Below are 22,992 nucleotides of genomic sequence, written 5' to 3' on the forward strand. Positions count from 1 at the left end.
CATCCGCATTCCATTGATGGATCCACAAGGCCCTCCTGGCAGATATCGACATGGCATTGGTCCTTGATCCCAAGAGACAGACGTCCCTTGCTGCGTCCTTCAGGTAATCCGCAGCATCCTTAATATAACCGAGAGTTAGAAGGACATTATCTTTATCAAGAGTATCCATGTCTATCTACGCCCCTACAGGGTCAAACGCATCCTTCTTCTCAGACCTTTTTGTTACTCTACAGGGCTGGCTAGAGGGCTCTTTGATTTTGGGAGGCGATCTTAATGTTGTCTTTGACCCTGTGTTAGATGTATCAGGTGATCCCAAACAGCTGGGCTCGAATAGGTCCGCACCTTCCACACTTTCATTAATGCTAGACTCCCTACAACTCCTTGACCCCTGGAGGTTCACACATCCCGATTCTAGGGAGTACTCCTTCTCCCACCCACATAAAACATTCTCTAGATTAGATTACTGGCTGATATCGGCTTCCCTAATACACAGAGTAGAGGATTCCACCATAGCTAATATCCTATTATCTGACCATGCCCCTATCTCCTTGACGATCACTCTGACCACACCCCGCACAATCTCTTACAACTGGCGCTTTCCGGAATACTTGGCCACTTCAGAGGACTTCAAGCTTTATCTGTCTCAGTCCTTTCTAAACTATGCACAAGATAACGCAATACATATAAATGACATAAACCTCTTCTGGCAGGCTTCTAAGCCTGTTCTTAGAGGCCAAATATTGTCTTATGTTGCCGCAAAGAAAAAACTATTTAGGGAGAGGATGACCGCAGCTTCCCTTCAGGTAGCCACTACATACTCACGATTACTGGCCAATCCTTCTGAACCCAATAGGTTACTATATAAGGACGCCAAATTAGTTCATGACACTCTTTGCGCAGAACAAGCGAAATTATTCCTCTTTTCAAACTAATAAATATTTCCGTTGGGGTAACAGACCAGGGAAACTACTAGCTAACATGGTAAGGACCCACGTCACCCCCAAACATATCTCCTCAATTCGAGACAATCGCACTAAGCCTTCACTGACCCAAGAAGCAATTAGTAACACCTTCCTGAATTTCTTCGAAAATCTGTATACAGCACCCCCTGATCAACCTGAAATGGGTGTGGACTTCCTAACACGGGCTGAACTCCCTACTCTTAGTGATGCCGATAAAACACTTCTCACCACTCCCATTACAGACGAGGAGCTGGAATTTGCCATAAAATCCCTCCCAAATGGGAAATCTCCAGGTCCAGACGGTCTGTCGGCAGCCTATTATAAAATACTCCTACCACACATTAAAAGACACTTAGGTGATCTCTATAACTCAATTCTGACTGGCGGTTTGGCTCCGCCTGATTTCAACACGGCTAGAATTATTGTAATACCCAAACCGAACAAAGATCATACTCTGGTTTCATCCTATAGGCCCATCTCACTACTGAATCAAGACTTCAAAATTTTTACAAAGATCCTTGCCTCCCGCCTCCAACTGATACTACCCACATTGCTACACCCTGCACAGACAGGATTTTTACGTAATAGACACTCCGTGCTCAATGTCCGCTCTTTATTAGCGGCCATGATCAAATCCCATGAATCACGGGAGGTGGGGAACATAGTCCTCAGTTGTGATGCAGACAAGGCCTTTGACCGAGTATCTTGGGCTCCTATTAATAGGATACTTAGACATCAGAATTTTGGTCCTGCCTTCTCACATGTATTTCATACTCTATATCAAAACTCCCAAGCCTTTTTGACAATCAATGCCCATAACTCTAAACTCTTCCCATTACACCGCGGGACCAGACAGGGCTGTCCTCTGTCCCCTCTCTTATTTAACCTAGCTTTGGACCCCCTCCTCAGACATTTTTTAAAGGAGAAGAGATGGAGGGGTATTAAATTAGCTAACCATGACTTAAATTCTCAGCATTTGCGGATGACATACTGCTCTATTTTGGCAATCCTCATGAGGCTGTGCCGCATTTACTCAATATACTTAACTCTTTTAGAGCAGTATCGGGATTCAAAATTAATTATTCAAAAACGGAAGCGCTAGCCTTCTTCCCTACGGCCAAACTGGGGTGGGGAGACACCTTTCCGTTCCAATGGGCAACGAATAACTGTTTCACTTATTTAGGTATTGTAATTCCTGATCACCCTTCCAAATTATACTCCCTCAATTTCTTCCCGCTCCTTGCTAGGACTTACGCAGATTTTTCCAGATGGGCCCATCTCCCGCTAACGTACACAGGCAGAAGTCACTTGTATAAGATGATCAGCTTCCCACGCCTCCTATATGTGCTACAAATGCTTCTGCTGATCCCACCTAAAAGCACATTTGTTCAATTAGACAAAGCGCTGACTAAATTTATCTGGGCGGGTAAACGCCCACGATTTTCCTTATTCAAACTGCGACAACCGAGATCACTCGGTGGTCTAAACCTACCATGCCTCCGTGCATACGCACTAGCAGCTAATTATAGAATTGCCCTGGACTGGGTTGGTGGACAAAACAAATACACCAACGCACACTTAGAACAATCCTTTATACCCACCTGGAACCTGACGTCCTTGCTACACACTCCTCCGAATGCCATGCCTGACTATATAAAGAATAATGTGCTTATCTCTTCTGCCTGTGCTGCTTGGAGGTTGATCCGCTCTCAATTAAAGCTCTCAAACCAGATATCACTCTTTGTACCTCTATGGGGTAACCCTGACTTTACGCCACATATCACCTCCCCAATATTCCGCAATTGGTACGAGGGAGGACTGAAATATATACATCACTTCCTAGATATCCATAATCTAACTCTACTCACGCATTCACAGATCATAGAACGTTTCCCGACCTTATTAATACCATTATTCCCCTTCCTCCAGGCGAGTAGCTTTGTACGAAAACTATTATCTCTCTTATCCTCCCAAGACACTTCTAATACTTTAGACAGATCTGCCCAACTTGACCCGAAAGGACACTTTTCAATAGCATTCATACACACACACTCCCGTCCCTTATTGAATATAGACTCTGGCACGGTGGGCTTGCTGAAATGGACAAGGGAATTTCCGGATCTTACTTTAAGAACTATTCTAGATGCCAACAGCTATTTAGATAAAACACTAGGCTCAGTCACATATACGGAGATGCATCAGAAAATATTACACAGAGCATATGTTACTCCTAGATTGAGATTTCTCATAGGAGCTGCCCCCTCATCCCACTGTTTCAAGTGTACTTCTCCAGATGCAGGTCTAGTCCATTGCCTCTGGTCCTGTCCTAAGGTGCAGGTTTTATGGCAGGCACTCCAATCATACATCACTACAGAGTTGAAAATACAATTTACCATAACTGAAACCTGGGCGTTCTGGGGTATTTACCCGGCCTCCCCACCCGACACACTAACTAAAGGTAATCGCATCTTATTAATCAAACTGGCCGCTGCAACAAAGAAAACGATCCTTTCTCAATGGATCTCCACTGATCCAGTCCCTATCTCATTGCTACATCCTAGAATCTCTCACCTTTTTCAATTAGATTGGACCAACACCACATTACAGAAAGATAAGCTAACTGAAAAACACTTCCAGATTTGGTTGCCATATGTTCTAACCCTCCCCCCGATAGTCAAGGCCGCTTTGCGAAAATGCTTTCAAGATACTAGATGGTATATGCTGGAGACTCTTGATTCTACTGCTCCTTTCTGACTCTGGTCTACACCTACATGAATGTCTCTATCTGATTCCTATATGAGCTGATATGGCTTAATGTTAACATTTTCGTATACTTGTTTACTTTAAAATACATATTATAGTATTGGTGAAATGTGGTGGAGTATCACTAATCTATGTGCCTCCTCAGGCTGTTTTGTACTACGTGCATCTGTTATTGTATTCTGTAACCACCTGTCTATAAAAATTATTTGAAAAAAGAGTATCCATGTCACTAGCTAAATTCTCAGCCCATTTAGCAATAGCACTACTCACCCATACCGACGCCACAGCAGGTCTGAGCAATGCACCCGTATTAGCGAAAATGGACTTCAGACACGTCTCCAACTTGCGATCCGCCGGATCCTTGAGAGCTGCCGTGTCAGGAGACGGAAGCGCCACCTTCTTAGACAAACGGGATAGAGCTTTATCAACAGTTGGAGATGTCTCCCATTTTTCCCTGTCATCAGAGGGGAAAGGATACGCCAAATAAATCCTCTTGGGAATCTGCCATTTCTTATCCGGCGACTCCCAAGCCTTTTCACAAAGAGTATTCATTTCATGAGAGGGGGGAAACTTCACCTCAGGTTTCTTTCCCTTGAACAAGCAAATCCTTGTTTCCTGTACCGCAGGTTCATCAGAAATCTGCAAAACATCCTTTATAGCCACAATCATGTACTGAATACTCTTAACTAATCGTGGATGTAACGCAGCCTCAGTGAAATCGACCTCGGAATCAGAGTCCGTGTCGGTATCCGTATCCCCCACCTGAGTAAAAGGCCTCTTATGGGACCCAGATGGGGTCTGTACCTGAGATAAAGCCTCCTCCATGGACTTTTTCCACACCTGCGTCTGTGACTCAGACTTATCTAACCTCTTAGATAAAGAAGCTACATTGGAATTTATTGTATTAAGGAGTGCTAGTAAATCAGGAGTCGGCTGCGTCGACAGTGCTACATCTAGCCCCGCATCCCCACCTCCCATAACCTCCTCTGGTGAATAACATTCAGGCTCCGACATGTCGACACGTAGTACCGACACACAACACACACAGAACCGTCCCAGCAAGGTGACAGGCCCACAATGCAGCCCAGAAGAGGAGACAGAGGGAGTATGCCAGCTCACACCCCAGCACCTGTATATTGGTACACGAATATATGTACCCAGCGCTGCCTTATTATCAAAAAGACTGGTACCCCACTGCGGCTCCCCTCTGGAGATGCCCACTTTACTTGAAATCAGCGTGGAGGTCCCGGCAGCGTCTCTCCCTCCGTCTGGTGCAGGGAGAAAATGGCGCGTGTGAGCTGCGGACCGAAGCTCCGCCCCCTTCCCGGCGGCTTCGGCCCGCCAAATTCAAACTCATGTAAAATGCCGGCGGGGGTCTGTAAAAGGTGCCTCGGCACCCACAATCATATGCCGCCCTTACAAAACTTCAGTAACATGCCTCCCAGGACGCCCCCCCCAGCGCCCTGCACCCAGTGACAACCGTTGGTGATATGTGTGTGGGAGCATGGAGCACAGCTTTACCGCTGTGCTTTACCTTCCGTCACTGAAGTCTTCTGCCGTCCTGAAGTCTTCTGATCTTCTCATACTCACCCGACTTCTGCCTTCTGGCTTCTGTGAGGGGGTGACGGCGTGGCTCCGGGAACAAGCAGCTAGGCGCACCAAGTGATCGAACCCTCTGAAGCTAATGGTGTCCAGTAGCCGAGAAGCAGAGCCTTGAAACTCACAGAAGTAGGTCCTGCTTCTCTCCCCTCACTCCCATGCTGCAGGGAGCCTGTAGCCAGCAGTGCTCCCTGAAAATAAAAAAACTAACAAAAGTCTTTTTCTAGAGAAACTCAGTAGAGCTCCCCTAGTGTGCATCCAGTCACTCCTGGGCACAAAGTCTAACTGAGGTCTGGAGGAGGGGCATAGAGGGAGGAGCCAGTTCACACCCAGTTTTAAGTCTTTTTAGTGTGCCCAAGCTCCTGCGGATCCCGTCTATACCCTATGGCAGGCATGTCCAAACTGTGGCCCTCCAGCTGTTGTGAAACTACATATCCCAGCATGCCCTGACACAGTTTTGCTGTCAGAGAATGCTAAAGCTGTGTCAAGGCATGCTGGGATGTGTAGTTTCTCAACAGCTGGAGGGCCGCAGTTTGGACATGCCTGCCCTATGGTCCTTTTGGAGTCCCCAGCATCCTCTAGGACGTAAGAGAAATCAGTGTTTCTTTGCAGCAGTCTTTCAGTGTGTTTAGGTCATAGTTACCGACATTCTGACTGCCCACTCCAAGAGAGGGCAGTCAGGTTGGCTTTGATGATGCGATTCAGGGCAAATTAAGTCATTGCTGGTGTAAGTGATGGGGGCAGCCAGATTCCGGGAGACTTGCCCACCTTTCTCCTCCTGGCTGTTTTGGGAGAGTTGGCAAGTCTGGTGTAGGCCTTGTGTATGTAGATACAACTCCTAAAAAGTGTATCTGGGGATGTGTGAATATCTAATCATGTTACAACTAATGCACACTTACTGTACTCAACGTACACTGGACTGTCCCCATTCTGCCTGCATGCCTGTAAGAGTAGGCAAATCTATGATACAAAAAAATGTAAGATACAGAAGCATATTTGTTGTGCATACCGACATTGCTAATTGTAACTGATCTATGCATGCAGAACTGCTTATCTAACTTAGCATGCCTTGTAGATGTGGCCTAATGGCTTGTGTTGTAAAGCTTGGAGTGCTCCTGGAATTGTCCACTTGTTGCACTGATGACAAGAAAGGGGTCTATTTATAAAAGGTATATAAAGGTCTATTTCCCAATCATACCCCTTTTTCTGATGAAAAGAAACATTTTTTATTTGCACTTATCATCACAGAGAAATAAAATGATTTACACACTATCAAGAAACCTCCCCGGCACTGAAGCAGCGAACATCGGCTGCTTCATTGAAAACGTTACTGTACAGTGTAAAAGCTTTCACCAATAATAACTAAAGACGATGGCGATAGCTCCATCTTCCTAACCACCTACATTTAGGGCTATTTGTTAAAGCCCCCCCTTATTGTAATGACTATTGCTGGCGGTGGCCTTCACTCTTGCAATACTAAGCCTGTTTATCGTAGACAGCAACAGTGCAGCCGCTGTGCCCTGATAGATAAAGGGGTGAAATTAGCTGAGAGACTACACAGGAAAAAAAAAATATTTTATTTTTATTATTTTTTGGAACATCCAGGCTTCCAGTTACAGTGCGCACAGAAGTGCCACCATTCATATTGCTTGGGTCACCAAAGACCTGAACGTCAAGGTGGGTTCTTTGTGTTCGTTTTTTGGGGTTGGGTTCCGTATACCGGTGGTTGGGATCCCAGCTGCCAGAATGCCAGCAGGGGGGTGAGCACAATGAAGCCCCTTGATGGCTTGCTGCGAACCCTACGAAGCGGGCTCGGTGGCTCATTGCGCTCTCCACAGGTTCTGTTCTCATGGACACCCACAAGTGAGAATAGCCCTCGGCCCCCATGCGGTATTCTGGCGGTCGGTATGATGACCACTGGGATCCCGACCGCCGGGATCGTGACTACATTCTGTTTTTTTTTTAAATAGCCTGAATAAAAATAAATAAAACAATAGCAATGCACTGTAAGAGATGTTCAGTTTCAGTGAGGAAGCCTGTTTTATTTCCTAATAATTTAGGCATTAAAGATTTTTCTTAGTATAATTTTATCATAAACCACACTGATCAGGGGTGTAGCGAGGGTGGCTCCAGTGGAGCACGAGCTTCGGGCACCGAAAAAGTTAGAGCGCGCACTGCTGCCCGCTACCCTCGGGCAACTATACTTGTAGCTGTTAATAATATCTTAGGTGTCAAGAGTGATTAATACTGTACAGAATACACATCTCTTGAGAAGATTGCAAAACAGTCTTCCCTCATTCGTAGGCTGAGAATCCAGGATTCACCTATTGCAAGCTAAATTCACATTGTTTTATATCTACATATCCATATCTATCACAGTTGCAGCTGTGGACTATTTGAGATGTGAGTGAGACCGGTTTGTAATATCTATCTATCTATCTATCTATCTATCTATCTATCTATCTATCTATCTATCTATCTATCTATCTATCGGTTTTGCACTAGAGTTGTATCTAATGTATCATAAATACATTATTACACTATCTTGATTTGTAAATACTGTATATCACTGTCATCACCAGTTACTGATATCTGAAATTCTGAAATATCATATATATGTATATATATATACCATCCAAATCACCCGGCACTCGCTGAAGAAGCCGTTTTTACTTGCTTGGGGTGCCCTCCATGAGGAAATCTCTGATACATGGAATGGAATGGCAGCACTCCCAGACTTTCTTTCAATGACAATAGTTTCTTTATTTCATTTATTTCACTAAAGACACTATTTTCATTGAAAGAAAGTCTGGGAGTGCCGCCATTCCGTTCCATATATATATATATATATATATATACAAACAAACAGTCAGAAAACTGCTACTATATACCCCTTGATGAAGTCCAAACCGGATGAAATGCGTTGGTTCTCCAAACGAATCGGGACTGGAGATATACGAGGTTCTTTTATGGTGAAGAAAATCATCATGGTTGCGATTACCCACCGGATCTATGTGACACAAAAAGTGGATATGTGAACTGGTACTTATGCATTTTTAAGGGTGTATTATACTGGTGAAGGTATTCGAAAATCAGATTCCTATTTACTGCACTAGAAGGCGCTATTTCTCATCTCTTTTTAGATTTACTATTTCTGGACCGTTCATCGGTTCACCTGGAGGAAAAGCTGCCACCCTTAATATAGGGGAGAGCGGAAGGACTATTTATATGAACTGGAAGTATATCTAAAGACTATATACATCTGTTCTATGTGGGTGGTCCAGTGCTTGAAACCACTACTTTGTCTAAATATATATATATATATATATATATATATATCAAGTACCACTTGCTCATTACAAAATCTTGTGAACCATAAGGCTGGACTTCTTTGCCAGTGGCAGTTGCAGAGCAGTCCATTATTCAAATAGGGGAGCCACACCCAGCGATGTTTGACAGTGTTTACAGGGGTCAGTTGATGTGGCTCCCCTATTTGAATAATGCACTGCTTTGCAACTGCCACTGGCAAGTAACTCCAGGAACAGAGCACTGTGTCCTCCCAGCTCCGTGACTTGGTATCGCTGGCACCATACATTCTTTATATTCTTTATAGGTGGGCTGTCTTAACTCTCCTCTGTGAGGGAGAAATTCCCAATAATCATGTCACACTTTTTAACCCCTTTGTGGGTGGAATTTTGAAAAATCCCTCCTTAGAGGGTGCCTATGTCACAAAATCAAGCTACTGTCCAAATTTCAAGTTCCTAGCCCTTATGGTTCAGGAGAGTCAGTGGTGTTTACCTTTTATATATATATATATATATATATATATATATATAGATATATATAGATATATATAGATATACTGTACACCTATAAGTGACCACCTATAAGTTTTATTAGTTGTAATATAGTGAATAGTCAGCTTATTAAATACAATGAATGTTTATACTGTTTTGCTAGAAAGATGAATCATGAATTGTTCCCACCCAGAGCAGTAAGTGCACACTTAGCCAACTACTGTAGGTAAAAATGCATTCCCCTCTTTTCGTATTTTAACTTTACACATGTATCCTAGGAAGTGAGAATTGTTTTTTTGTAAATGAGGTTGTATGCAAAGGGAACTTAATACACACATTTGAGTAGCTACAGTAGTTTAATATGGCCACAAGTCAACTTTTCCAGAAATGCTATGGCCCCAAAGATTGCCCGTCCTCTCCTCCACATAATTGATAGCAATCCAGTTTGGCCTCTTTCCTCCCATCTGTTACTGATCAGTGCAGGGGATTACATGTTGCCAGTGTCGTATCTATAATCGGTGCAGTGTGTGTGGTGCACAGGGCCCCTGTGTTCAGAGGGGGCCCACACCCTACCGATTTCTCCTATACTTACCTTTCTGGTGTCCATGTGTGGGCCCCCTCCTCTCCCAAATCCCGTAGCGGACGGCGCTGTTAGCGCTCTGAGAGAGCATTAGAGACTCTGGCACAGAGCCAGAGTCTACAGCGCATGCGCAAGTCTCAAAAAATGGCCACTGTGCCATTTTTCGGAGACCTGCGCATGCGCTGTAGACTCTGGCACTGTTCCAGAGTCTCTAGTGCTCTCTCAGAGCGCTAACAGCGCCGCCCGCTATGGGACGGGAGAGGAGGGGGCCCACACATGGATCCCCTCCTCTCTAGATACACCCGTGCATGTTAGCTTTCCTTCTGCCAATTACGACTTTCAGTGGTCAGTTAACCTGATGCAGTTGGCGAAGGAAATAGCGTCTCTAGAATGTGACACAGGATTTAGTATAAATGGTCCAAGTTTTTGGCAACAATCCTGAAATAAATAGATAAATAAAAAATCTCTTTTACAACAAACTAAAACCAGCATCATTATGAGGATTGATTAGACATAATGGGGGTTATCCAATTATCCCTGATCTGTTTTCGGCTTATAAAAACAGCCAGATATTGCGATTAATGACCGATGGTCATTATCGCGGTATCCTATTACAGGCTGTTTTCATTGGCCGAAAATGGACCCCAGAGATAGTCCCCAGAGATACAATTGCCCTCGGTCATTGACCGCGGGTAATTGGATACCTCCCTATAAGTCTGATTCAGAAATGGATGCAGAAGCACCTGCATCTGTGTCTATTGGCAGTTGCCTGTCTTCAGCTTTATGCAAGTGCAATACAAAATCCTTCCCTTGTGTGCATCTGAAAATGCAAGGACTGAAATGCCTACCGTCTGTGCCCTTGCACACGTGAACACAGATTGGTGCATCCTTAGACCATCTAAACTTGCACCAGCCTTATTACAGGTGCAGTTTCTCCTTCCATATATGACCTCCTATGTGAGCAGTCCAGCGCCTGTGTATGCAAACCACTTTCATCAACACACCCGTCACTTTCCCACTTACCTATAAGACGTGCACAGGGACTGGCTGGCAACTTTTAACCTGGGGGACAAATGCACAGGGCTGGCTGGCAACTTTTAATCTTGGGGACAATTGCAAACTAGTGGCCCCGACAAAATGCACATGGTAAAAAAATAGATTACAGGTTATGGAACAGGGTGGCCAGGAAGCAGGCGGCCATGAATCACTAAACTTGTACCACCCGGGGGGGGGGGGGGGGGGAATCGGTATCCATTCAGGTGGTCGACCATGGTCCACAGTCATTAGGTCGACCACTATTGGTCGACATTGACATGGTCGACACATGAAAATGGTCGACGCATGAAAGGTTAACACATGAAAAGGTCAACATGAGTTTTTCACAATTTTTTTCTTTTCCAGAACTTTTCCATACTTTATGATCCACGTGGACTACGATTGGGAATGGTAATGCCCGAAGCATGGTGAGCGAAGCGAGCCATGCGAGGGGACACAGTGCACTAATTGGGGTTCCCCGTCACTTTACGCAAAAAACGACACAAAAAAAAGTTTAAAAAAAATCATGTCGACCTTTTCATGTGTCGACCTTCCATGAGTCGACCATTTTCATGTGTCGACCATGTCAATGTCGATCAATAGTGGTCGGCCTAATGGCTGTCGACCATAACATGGTCGACCATTCATACCGGAACCAGGGGGGGCACCCAGCCCAGCCCTCCTCTGTCTGTGCATGCACTAAGACACCACCCTGTCACAGCCCAGGGATGCCCACTACATTTACACTGCACTTCTTCCTGCGTGTAAGCGTGGTGCGACGTAGATGCATGCTTAATAGCAACAAATCACTACACTACGTCTGACACCCGTGAGACCACCTCTCAATCAAGTTCTATGACATTAGGTACCCAGTACATTTTACATTTCCCGAGAATTTTTTACATGCTGCATATTTGTGCAGGTTTAAATGGTTGACCTGACAATGGTCGACACAACCTATGAAAAACGTATGTCGGCCTTTTCATGTGTCGACCATTCCCATGTCGACGTTGTCACTGTGTCGACCTTTTTCACATGTTGACCATTTGGTGTAGACCTTGTGACTGTTGACCTATTATACCATTCTCTCTCTTATAGTGCATAAACAGGTAATGGTGATATCTGATAAACCACCAACAGAAGCGCAGATCAACTTAATGTGCTTAGAGAAAAACAAACAAATGTATTCAGTAACATATAATCAGCATAACAAACAAACATAAAAATTTACAACAAACAGCACCAAAAATAAAACATCCAAAGTAAATAAAAATATAAAAATACCATCAACTAGGTAATATACAACGTTCCTCAAAACGGAACTAATGTTTTTGTTTTTTGTTTTTTTTTAAATAAAATGTTGCAGGAATATCTTGAGAAGGTGGATAATAGCAGTGTACAGTATGTGGCAACCAGCACATGCCGCCTCACTTGAGTGTAATTATCTTGATTATGGACTCCTCTAAAACAGTGTATAAAAGTCTCTCTGTATCCTCAAGGAATGTTGAAGGGTAATATATGCTGAGCCCAACATTAAGTAGAAAAAAAAGAAAAGAAAAACAGTTCTCTTCCTGCTCGCAATGGCTTTCCAAAATATAAAGTCTTAGGGGCTCTGGCATATTTAGAATGGGTACAGTGTGTGCGGTCCAGGGGGGCCCATGTTGCATACTCTGCGCCCTTTTTTTCAATACTTACCCTCCGAAGTCCCAATTTGGCAGCAAGAGAAAATAACCAGGAAAACGGCACAGAGTTTTGCACATGTACAGTCAGAAAATCTCTGGGAAGATGTCCACCACGCCATTTTCCCGGAGACCTGCACATGCGCACTAGACTTTGGGACAGAGCTAGGATCCCCTAGTGTCCAGAGTCTACAGTGTTGCCAGCTAGAGAGGACGGGTTCCAGATAGAATATCTACACGGGCCTCTTCCTCTCTTGATATACCCCTGCTTAGGGGATACTTATCAAAGCTTGGAAATGGATAACATAGTTAGAGATAAAGTACCAACCAATCAGCTTCTGTCATTTTTCAAATACAGCCCTTAAAAAGGCAAAAGCTGATTGGCTAGTTCTTTATCTCTCACAATATTATTTCTCTCCGAGCTTTCATAAAGGGTCTGGGACTCTGGGACTCCAGGTCGACACCATTTAGGTTGACACCACTTAGGTCAACACCAATTGGTCGACACACCTTAGGTCGACACCAGAAATAGGTCGACATGGGCAAAAGGTCGACATGAGTTTTTTTACTGTTTTTGGTGTCGTTTTCTGCGTAAAGTGACGGGCTTCGCTCCCCATGCTTTGGGCAAGGTTACCGTTCACAATTGTAGTCCACATGGATCGTAAAGTATGAAAAAGTTAAAAAAATGAAAAAAATTGGAAAACTCATGTCAAACTTCTCCATGTCGAACTTTTGTCCTCGTCGACTTAAGGTGTGTCGACCAATTGGTGTTGACCTAAGTGGTTTCGACCTGGAGTCTGGATACCTTCATAAATACCCCCCTTAGTGTAATAATGGCTTAGGAGTCATGGTTAGCATATCAGTCATTAAGCAGAAAGCTGCAGTCTTTCACTTGAATGACGGCTATGGGTAAGTGCAACTGTGTTGAATATCCTTCTCACTAGGAAATGTATTGCATAGACCAATCAGTGGTGATCAGAGTCCAACAGGTATTAGCATCAGAGCTGTCTTAACAGCATAGTAGGCCCTGGGCAAAGCAAATCACCGGGGACCCTACACAAATGTAAAAAATAAATAAAAAACCCCATAACTTTCCCCCCTGTGGTCCTGCGCCTTTTCCCTACATGCTTCCATACAGTAAATGGCTGTCGTCACTATGATTAGTGGATAGCTCTAGGTAAACACAAATCAGCTGGCTGACATCCAATCACTATCTGGCTGGGAGGCAAGTAAAGAATGCTGCCTTGTTGCTTTGAATGTGTGACCACTACCTGCTGCCAGAGGTGTAGCTAGGCACCATGGTGCCTGAAACAAGTGTATGTTTTTGCGCTCTCTCCCCTGTACTGAATTGGGGGCCTACCCGACATATGTTGGCATGTTACATTTGAAAAGAAACAATATTTAAAAATCGTAAATTGGTGTCAGGGCCGGTTCTAGACCTTGTGGAGCTCAGGGCGAGTTTCCTTTGGATGCCTCCATTCTTAAAATAGGGTCAGTGCATGCCGAAAGCTTGCAACAACAATATAGGGTGGGGCATGGCAGTATGGATGGCATAATGGTTAGCATTGCTGCCTCACGGCACTTAGGTCATGGGTTCGATTCCTACCATGGCCCTAACTGTGTGGAGTTTGTATATTCTGCTTGTGCTTCATGCTTGAGTGGGTTTCCTCTGGGTACTCTGGTTTACTCACTCAATACAAAAATATACTGGTAGGTGTTAATTGGCTCACAACAAAAATGAACCCTCGTGTGTGTGTGTGTGCGCTCTCGTGAGGCAGGGACTGATGTGAATGGCGAAACAGTCTCTGTAAAGCAATGCGGAATATGTGTGCGCTATATAAATAACTGGTAATAATAAAATAATGGTTTAATTGGGAAGGTGTGTGGACACAGAATAGTACCAATTCCCATTACACCGCACAGTAGTGTCCTATATTCACATTACACCACACAGTAGTACCCCTTATACACGTTATGCCACACAGTAGAGCCCCTTATACATGTTACACTATGGTTGAGCCCCTTATACACATTACACCATGGTAGAGCCTAATACGAAAAGAGATAGTTCTGCAGCAGGTTATAGTGTCAGACAGAAACCACTAATGGATGATGGTCTGATAACCGACTTTCTATAATTACTAATTATTTACACAACATGTGATGATTAGACGTCGGTGGTGCTCCCAGAGTCAGTAGAGATACATGAGTAAAACGAAAAGAAAAGAAAGACTCTATGGGCCTAATTCTGAGTTGATCGCAGCAGCAAATTTGTTAGCAGTTGGGCAAAACCATGTGCACTGCAGGGGGCAGATGTAACGTGCAGAGAGAGCTAGATTTGGGTGGGGTGTGTTCAAACTGAAATCTAAATTGCAGTGTAAAAATAAAGCAGCCAGTATTTACCCTGCACAGAAACAAAATAACCCACCCAAATCTAACTCTCCCTGCACATGTTACATCTGCCCTCCCTGCAGTGCACATGGTTTTGCCCAATTGCTAACAAATTGCTGCTGCGATCAATTCAGAATTACCCCCTTATATTGGGGCACTCTTTATAAAGATTATTAGACAATAAATCTTAACTTTTAATTAATTTTCTAAAATATAGTGACTCAAGAACAAATATAAGCATTGGTATTTAATACATACTTATATACAATAAGCTTAATTAATGATACAAATGACAATAATTGCAATAGAAAATAATAAAGCGCCTTGGTGCAAATTATTAAATAATTTTCACCAAGGCGCTTTATTATTTTCTATTGCAATTATTGTCATTTGTATCATTAATTAAGCTTATGGTATATAAGTATGTATTAATACCAATGCTTATATTTGTTCTTGAGTCACTATATTTTAGAAAATTAATTAAAAGTTAAGTTTTATTGTCTAGTAATCTTTATAAAGAGTGCCCCAATGTAGAGTCTTTCTTTTCTTTTCGTTTTAACCATGGTAGAGCCGCTATAGAAGTAGCTGTATTTAACTAAATAAAGCCCCAAATGTGACACCCTCCCCCCCTCACAGACCTGATAACCGCACAATCTCTGAATAAAAAAAATAATTCCCCAAAACTGACCCCCCAGATCTGATAACTTCTCAATGCCTCAAAGAAAATAAATGCACCAAAATTGCCCCCGCTCGATTTGATTATCCCCCAATGCCTCAATGAAAATAATACTCTAGAACTGCCATCCCAGACCTGATAATCCCACTATGTCTCAATGAAAATAATGTCCCAGAATTGTCTGAGGGGCAGAGAGCGAGAACTGTGCCACAGCATCCTGAGGGGCAGAGAGAGCTGTGCCGCAGCAGGCTGAGGGGCAGAGAGAGCTGCGCCGCAGCAGGCTGAGGGGCAGAGAGAGCTGCGCCGCAGCAGGCTGAGGGGCAGAGAGAGGTGCTGCAGAATTATTGATGAAGAAAGGTGCTGCAGAGATGAGTGCTGCAGCAGCAGCGGGGGCAAAGAGAGGTTCTGCAGCACCAATGTAGAGAGAAGAGCTGCAGTAGCCAGGGCATAGAGAGGTTGTGCAGAAGCTGGGGCAGAAAGACATGTGCTGCAGCTTCCAGGAAAGAGGGAGGTGCTGCAGCAGCAGCAGTGGAGGCAGAGAGAGATGCTACAGGACAGAAGTAACCCTGCTGTACAGCTACAAGCAGAAAGTGAAAAATACTGCTTCTCCTGCTCTGTAGCTGCCAGTACAGTTGCTATAGGAAGCTGGAGTGGCAGGCGGCAGCACGCCCTCTAACTTTTTCGGTGCCAGAAGCCACCCTCGCTACACCCCTGCCTGCGGCTGCTGCTTGAAGACCCCTGGAGTTGTGGGGCCGTGAACAGTGTGCCTATATGTTAAGGTGGCCCAGATTAGCACAAGTTGCTGAACCTCTTACTCAGAGTCTAATCTGCAGCTCCAACAAGGGGTGCCCAAATTCAACTTTGTATATCAAACCAGAGGTGCTGTTTAATGTTCCACAGCTCTTACACTTTTCTTTGCCACAATCTCAAGGAGATTTCCTCAGAAGGAAATAATATGCCATATTTAAACTGCACTGATCCTATAGGAAAAGGCTACTATTCAAATGCAATTTGGCTTCAGGTGTCCCACATTCAGTGTTGATATTCAGTAAATTACACAAAAAAAACCCAAATTTTTCTGACATAGGGGGGAATTCAAATGTTTGAAAAGTCGGTTGGGTGTCTGTTTTTTCCTGTCTATTAGATAGGAAAAAACAGACACCCAACTGACTTTTCAAACATTTGAATTGCCCCCATAGTGTTTAGATAAATACATGTATCTGTACAGTACATAGCCAAACATAATTGAAACATTAAGTACTAGTACTAGGAGTGGTAGCCCCGTTAAATCCCTCCCTGTGGACATCTGTGAAAGAGGAGACTTAAGCCCCACACACACTAGACGAGAAAGTTAAAGATATCGCTCAGAAGGTCCATTCTGAGCGATATCTATCACTATCTCGTCTAGTGTGTGCACTCAGTATCATTAATGATGCGCAGTCCTGCGCATCGTTAAAAACCCCTTCCCTCGTCTGAACAGTCCAGGCGAATTAGGACCTCGTTAACGAAAAAGGGTCCGGCATAAGTTCTCAAACCTATGTATTTTCACTGGCGCGATCACGAAAACAAGTCATTTATTGTGATTTTTTTTTTCTTTCTCCTGCCTCGGGCAGGTGGGAACAAATCCATTATACTACCGGCTGTTGGAGCTAAATGAATAGCCCCACAGGGATCAACTTACTGCGGTAAATTACCACGGCTAATTGAATATCTCCCTGTGTCACATTGCAGGGCTGTCAGTACACAGTATGCAACTCAGTGCCCCCATTTCATATTATGCAACATTATAATGCCCTCCAGTTCATTTTATACCACATTACAATGAGCAGGTCGAGAGGCTTACCTATGTTGCAGGCGCCAAGTCTGTAACAGCCCCTATGTACCATCCAGTGGTGAAAAATATAATATAGACCTTAGACAGGGATGGTGGGCCCGTCTCAGCTCTGAGCCCCATAGCAGCTGCACTCCCTTCACCTATGGTAACTACGCCCTTGTCTGCAGATATATTGGGCAGCGGCTGTACTTCACACCTGACTCAATATTTCTTTGAGCGACGTCGGGTGTACACACATGCTGACCCACTAGCGATAGTTCGCCCAGCGTGTACCCAGTTCTAGGGTGAGTATTTATGAGCTCTCCTCAAGAATTACAATTTAAATAATTAGAACCACCTGTGGATCTTTTAAAATGACTGAGTCAATATTTAACTGTCTGAGCACCAGCAAGATGATATGACCAACATTTGCTGCTAGGGTTCAGTGATGACTGGAACTGGAAAACTATGAAATCCTTTTGTCATAGTGGGCTAAATAAATATGATGTTGGTCTGAGGCACAGCTTACTAAACTGAGTATTTTCACATACTGTAGATCACATTGTAGAAACAAATATGTTAAAGGTGGCAGATGTGTAACACTTTGTTTATATCGCTTTGTTGTTTTTTTGGGTGGAGTTTATTTGACAAGGCTACATCTGTAAAAGTCAACTCATTTTTCACCTAGGCGCAGAAATACAATAGGTCTGAGTAAAAGAGATGCATATACTTGGACAGAATTGAATAGCTTGATTATTTCTTGCTGCCAAGCATTGAAGCAAAATAAACTGTCAGGAGCTGTAGATGGGGGGAGATAAGGGGTGGTAGACAAATTATTCTGTGCACGAGCTATATTCCTTCAGACTGGAGCAGATGTGCGTGTGTCATAGTGATATCTATCACAGCGACATGAGGCTTAAGGTGACATTGGACCAAAACAAAACAGCAATAAGCTGCTCGTACACTCAAAGATGATGTCTGCTACCTCACTGAATGCATGCAAAGGAATTTTTCCAGAAAGAATGGTGTCCTGTTTTAATATTAAACAATTCCACACACTTACCCCATGTCAATCGCAAATCAGTTCTCACCCTCATCAAAAGGCAAAGCCAGTTGGATTTTAGGATAGTTTAAAATAAATAGCTACACTTTTTTAAACCCCAGTCACCCATTAATATGAGGATATGATATTTATCAACTTTTCTGTTGCATTACAGTGGAAAAATAAGGCTATATTTTTCTAATCTATTTACTTGTACTGTAAGCTGCCGAGCTGTAACTAGACCCCATACCTCACCTACTGTAATATTCATCACTTGTCATCACTCCCTGACCCATACCTCACATAATGTAATTCCCCTCACCTACTGTAATTTCCTTTATTTGCCATCATTCCCTGATCCATAGCTTCACTTACTGTAATATCCCTCACTTGTCATCAGTCCCTGGCCCATACCTCACCTACTGTACTTCCCCTCATTCGCCATCCCTCCCTTACAGAACATACAGACATGGGGATGATTGAGGATCACGCCCATGTCTGTATGTTCTGTAATGTGCTTATTCGCTATATATCTGTATGTGTTTCACTGAGTCCCACAAATCTCTGTATTCTACATTGTGCTCCCTGTTTCTGGAAGGTCTATATTACATAGTAACAGTTTCTGAGGTTGAAAAAAGACAATTTGTCCATCGAGTTCAACCTGTTAGTGATCACCTACACTGTAATATTTTTAAGACTGCAAAAATTCACCAATTTTTGCTGTTATGTCTATTCCTTATTTATTTATTTATTTACTTACTATATTGCATGATTTACCCACCATAACCCTGTATATCCTTACCCATTAGGAATTTATCTAGCCCATTCTTAAAAGCAATGACCGAGTCTGCCATTACTACTCTGTCAGGCAGGGAATTCCAAATACGTATTGTCCTTACTGTGAAGAAACCTTTCCTTCTCTGGTGTATATTCAATTGCGGGCGAATTGCCGAAATTGTCGAAAAACGGGTCATTTTCGACACAAAAAACCTGTCGAATTTGATTTGACAATTCAATACAGTACTTTTCAACAAAAAAACTGCCGTTTCATTTTCGACTTTTTGCAATTCGTAATTTTTTCAATTCGACATGTCTGCAATGTTAAAATGCGGATTTTAGACAAAAGTATATTCAATTGAAGAATGTCGATTCGACAACAGTGCTTTTCGACAGTCATTTCGTCAATTTCATTCCGCCTAATTTTTCTGTCGTGATCTAATAAAAAGTTTTTAAAACATTTTTTTTTGGTGCTTTTTTGATTGCTAATAGCATATCTATTTATATTTGAAGGGATTATCTACTTGGTTTGTCTATTTAGGAGCCACAAGTATTATTTAATATATTTTTTTAAATATATTTTTTTTTTTTTTACTAACTTCAATAATATGGAGAGATCAGTGCATGTTTTTCAGTTGGAAGGGGTGTTGAAAGTGTTAAAGTTCCTGAAAAAAATTGCATGGGGTCTCCCCTCCTAAGCATAACCAGCCTCGGGCTCTTTGAGCCGGTCCTGGTTGTAAAAATACGGGGAAAAAATTGACTGGTTCCCCCATATTTAAACAACCAGCACCGGGCTCTGTGCCTGGTCCTGGTGCAAAAAATACGGGGGACAAAAGACGTAGGGGTCCCCCGTATTTTTTCCACCAGCACCGGGCTCCACTAGTCAGAGAGATAATGCCACAGCCGGGGGACACTTTTATATTGGTCCCTGCGGACGTGGCATTAAATCCCCAACTAGTCACCCCTGGCCGGGGTACCCTGGAGGAGTGGGGACCCCTTAAATCAAGGGGTCCCCCCCCTCCAGCCACCCAAGGGCCAGGTGTGAAGCCGAGGCTGTCCCCCCCCAACCAAGGGTGACGGATGGGGGGCTGATAGCCTTTTGTGACAAAAAAATATTGTTTTTTGTAGCAGAACCACAAGTCCCAGCAAGCCTCCCCCGGAAGCTGGTACTTGGAGAACCACAAGTACCAGCATGCAGGGGAAAAACGGGCCCGTCATGGCACTCTCCTGATTGGCTGTGCGCGCCTGAACTGTCAGTCAGGCGGCGCACTTGAGATACAATGTAGCGCATAGGCGCTCCATTGTTTCCAATGGTGGGAACTTTGTGGTCAGCGGTTTTGTGGGGTCACTCTTGTGGTCTACCGCTGACCGCAAAGTTCCCACCATTGGATACAACAGAGCGCCTATGCGCTACATTGTATCTCGAGTGCGCCGCCTGACTGACAGTTCAGGCGCGCACAGCCAATCAGGAGTGCCATGACGTGGCGCTCCCTGATTGGTTGAAGGGACCCTCTTTGACAGCAGTCACGGGGGGTCCCACCAGTCGGGGAAAGGGGTCCCATGTGTAAACACGGGACCCCTTTCAGTACGTGGTTCGGGTTCTTCGGGTTTTTTTTTAACAAGTACGTGGATTACAAACAAGAAGAGCACCGATCTACACAGGATTGTTGTGAGTATAATTTTTATTTACAGGTACCCCTGGATTCTACTGGAGAAGAGGATCGACAGCTTCGTGTCAACATAGGTAAGTATGTGTGTATGTAGGTGTGCATGTATGTAATAAAGTTGTACAGTCACGGTGTGTGCGTTGTGTTTTTTTTGGGGTATTTTTTTTGTAGTAGAACTAAAGGTACCAGCGGGCCCGTTTCCCCCCGCATGCTGGTACTTGTGGTTCTCCAAGTACCAGCTTGCGGAGGAGGCTTGCTGGGACTTGTGGTTCTGCTACAAAAAAAAAATTCTTTTTTTTGTCACAAAAGGCTATCAGCCCCCCATTCGCCGTCCTTGGATGGGGGGGACAGCCTCGGGCTTCACCCCTGGCCCTTGGGTGGCTGGAGGGGGGACCCCTTGATTTAAGGGGTCCCCACTCCAGGGTACCCCGGCCAGGGGTGACTAGTTGGGGATTTAATGCCACGGCCGCAGGGACCTATATAAAAGTGTCCCCCGGCTTTGGCATTATCTCTCTGACTAGTGGAGCCCGGTGCTGGTGGAAAAAATACGGGGGACCCCTACGTCTTTTGTCCCCCGTATTTTTTGCACCAGTACCAAGCGCAGAGCCCGGTGCTGGTTGTTAAAATATGGGGGAACCCCTGTCATTTTCCCCCCCGTATTTTTACAACCAGGAGAGGCTCAAAGAGCCCGAGGCTGGTTATGCTTAGGAGGGGGGACCCACGCAATTTTTTTCAGGATTTATTTAACACTTTTGTCCTGTCCATGAAGTCGAATCCAGGCCGCCCACTATTCGTCAATTGGTCCGTTTTTCGACAGTGGGACTGTCGAATCCGTTATTTATTGAATATGTCGAATTCGGGTCCCGACTGGAGGGTTTCGCCTGTCGAATTGTGTCGAATCCTAAAACGGTTGAATTCACGCCGGAATTCGACCGCAATTGAATATACCCCGATGTGTGCAAAATCTCCTTTCCTCTAACCTAAGAGGGTGTCCACGTGTCTTTTGTGTTGAACTTACCAAAAACAAATCCTCCACTAGCTCTCTGTATTGTCCCCTTATATATTTGTAAATGTTAATCATGCCCCCTCTTAATCTCCTTTTTTTCCAGTGTAAACATGCCTAGCCTAGCAAGCCTTTCCTCGTATTCTAACATCTCCATCCCCTTAATCAATTGAGTCGCCCGTCTCTGAACCTTTTCTAGTTCCAGGATATCCGTTTTGTAGTATGGTGCCCATAATTGTGCACAGTATTCAAGATGTGGCCTCACTAGTGATTTATATAATAGGCGTATAACACTCTCATCCCTTGCATCAATTCCCCACTTTATACATGCTAATAGCTTGTTTGTCTTATTTGCTGCATTCCTACTTTGGGTACTACTGCTAAGTTTGTTATCTATGTGAACACCTAAGTCTTTTTCCAGTACAGAATGCCCTAGTTTTACCCCATTTAGTATGTAGGTAGTATTTATGTTCTTGCTACTAAAGTGCATTACCTTACATTTGTCTATATTGACCCTCATTCTCCATTTTGCTGCCTATGCCTCCAGTTTAAATAAGTCGTTCTGAAGAGACTCCGAATTTATAACCTTACATAGTTTGGCATTGTCTGCAAAAATTGACACCATGCTCTCTAGATCTACTTCTAGATTGTTTATGAAAATGTTGAACAATAGTGGTCCAAGTACAGACCCTTGTGGCACACCACTTAGTACTTCAGTCCATTTCGAAAAAGTTCCATTTACCACAACTCACTGCTTCCTATATTGTTCCCCCTCCCTCTATCTGTTCTGTTATGCTCCTGTATGTTCTGTATTGTGCTCTTCCCCCACATATATATTTCCTGTATTGTAATTTTGGCCCGCATATGTCCTATATTGTACTCCTCCCCACACTATATATTCTGTATTATTAGGCTTTCCATACTAGCCCTTTAAACTTGGACACTCATGAATTATACAGGTTCTGTGGCTGGCTTAATTTAAGCCTGCATTGCACCTGGTTTTAATCAGCCACAGAACCTGTGTAATTCATGAGCGTCCTGGTATAAATGGATAGTATGGTAAGCCTATGTATTATGATCCTCCTGTCTATTTGTTCTCTTTATGTTATATTCTGTACTCCTCCTCACCCCAGTAGTTACCATACCTTAGTCCTATCTTGTTCCTCTCTCTCAATTCTTCTCCACCAGCAGTTGTAATATCATTACAT

At 43.8% G+C, this 22,992-nt stretch overlaps 1 protein-coding gene across 1 annotated transcript in view; it reads left to right on the forward strand.

Moving 5' to 3' along the window:
• Positions 1-22,992, forward strand: part of PPM1E (protein phosphatase, Mg2+/Mn2+ dependent 1E) — a 459,180-nt gene that overhangs the window by 410,710 nt on the left and 25,478 nt on the right. The window lies entirely within an intron of this gene.

Source organism: Pseudophryne corroboree, chromosome 2 (assembly GCF_028390025.1).
Source record: "Pseudophryne corroboree isolate aPseCor3 chromosome 2, aPseCor3.hap2, whole genome shotgun sequence".
NCBI classification, from domain to species: Eukaryota; Metazoa; Chordata; class Amphibia; order Anura; family Myobatrachidae; genus Pseudophryne; species Pseudophryne corroboree.